Consider the following 2293-nt stretch of genomic DNA (forward strand, 5'->3'; position numbering starts at 1 on the left):
ACTGAGCCCCATAGGGGTATTTTGGTCATTTTGACCCCCTAGTCAACTAGGGGTCGAAATGGGTCTAGAAAAATGTAGTTTACTACTCAATGGGTCAGGATCAAAGGTTTGAAAGTGATTGGAGGCTTTTTAGAAAGCTCCAAGGTGAAAATCCACTGGGCAAAAGGTCCAGTGGCATAGACTGTAAATATTTGAAGGTTTTATAGCCTTTGAATTTTAATCAAGTTTCTGGGGTTAGAGACCTCAGAATGGGCTCAAATTTAGAGGGTTGACATTAAAGACATGTCACATCAATAAGCAATTGATAGATCCTGAATCAGATGTCGATTGACTGGGTTTCAAGGTGGTGGAAAAATCACCTATGAAGGGCTTTAGAACCTAAGTTTTTAGCCTAAGGATTTTGGGTTTGGATTGAATTAAGATTCGAATTGAGCCTAAGGGCTAGGAGCTAGGAAGATCTTAGGATCTAGAACTCAGGGAGGAGTTAAGAGTGACCTCATACAAGAATGAGGTCAACAAAGATATACTGAAAATGGGTTGAAGTGATGCATTGTGATTTGGTATGATAATACTAAAATATATTGTGTTAGAATGATTGAAAGGACTGATACACATTGAACTATGATATTGAGTGACTAAAAGGGTGTACTATTTGATATCACATATATGATATAATAGCCTTATGTGATATCCTCAAGATCTATATGGTATGCTAACAGGAGTCATAAGGAGCTGAAGATTAATTGAGAGTTATAAGTAGTCGAGATGACTGTCACGTGATTCAAGAGAAGTTATAATTAGTTCATTAATTAGGAATCATAAGAATTAAGGGGGGACTGATTGAGAGTCATAAGTGTAGGAGTAAGATATCTGATTCCCTCAACTAAATATATGATAAAATATCAATTTTTGATACTGATATGGATTACTAATATTTGTCACTGATAATGATGGTTATTGATATGATTACTTATATTAACACTGAAACTAACATTATATTGATATTATACGAACATCGTAAGAATATTACTACTGATTACTGCTACTGTTATAGATTATTATTATTGATACAAATACAAATACTTATACATAATAAGGATATCACTTGTTGTTACTGACTACTATTATTGATATGGTCACTGTTACTGTTCATTTTTTATTGTGCACTGAAATTATGATTATTAATGCTATAGATTGAGATGTAATATGTTATAGACTCGGCATTTTGTATATATAACCGATATAGATACTGATGCATATATAAACTCATTTATATAATTTATAACATATGATTTCTTTTTTATTACATTAATTGTAGTTGTAAGATTTAGTTATTTGCTGGACTTTTGTACTCATTATATGATTTTACATGATTTTAGGTAAAAGTAAGAAACATGCACCTTAAGGCTATATATGTAGCGATGCTTGTGTAGTTTACTCTAGATTTTGGTTTATGTATTCCTTTATAGCCAATGTGACTATTGTATATATTATTTTGGACTATGGATATAACATGTAAATATTAGTTATAGTAATGTGAAACATATTTTTTCATTGTTTATATTCATGTAATGCCATTAATTAGCTCTAGATATTAAATTGATCTAGTTGTAAATGATTAATCATTAATTGTTAAATGAAAAGAAAATAAAGAGGAAAAAAAGAAGAAATTCTTCCACTATAGATCCCAGGACGTGACATTTATTTCTAATGAAAAAGGCTTAGCATTTCACCTCTTTGGAATAATCATCATTACCCATAGACAATTTTTTACCCACTTAATGCTTTTCATGTAAACTCTTCCTTTGACACTCTAAATATTAACTTTCTTCCTCTTAATTAAAAATAATAATTTCTTCTCACAGTGCTTATTAATGCTCTTTATGTTGCTTGTTGACCTGCACATTAAAGGTGAGAATAATAAAGAAAAGGCTACCTAGCAAAATGAGGAGATAATTATCCAAAGAGTATAAAGTATAAAAGGAAGGAAATTAATATTTTCCATGCAAGGGAAGGCACACTCTCAACAAAAGAGTGAGAAACTTAGATAAAGGGCAATAACAACAACATCAAGCCTTTATCCCACTATGTGGGGTCGGCTACATGAATTTTTTTTCTCCGTTATATCTTGTTAAGAGTTAAATTCTTATTTAAATATAATAAAAATGTCATTTCTAATATTTTCTAACCAAGTCTTTTTAGGTCTACCTTTATCTTTCTTAACATAAGTCAGATATAATAAATCTACTTTCCTAATTGGGTCATCAAAAGGCACCATTTTATGTGGCCAACC

This window comes from Dendrobium catenatum, unplaced genomic scaffold (genome assembly GCF_001605985.2).
Source record: "Dendrobium catenatum unplaced genomic scaffold, ASM160598v2 fragScaff_scaffold_853, whole genome shotgun sequence".
NCBI lineage: Eukaryota > Viridiplantae > Streptophyta > Magnoliopsida > Asparagales > Orchidaceae > Dendrobium > Dendrobium catenatum.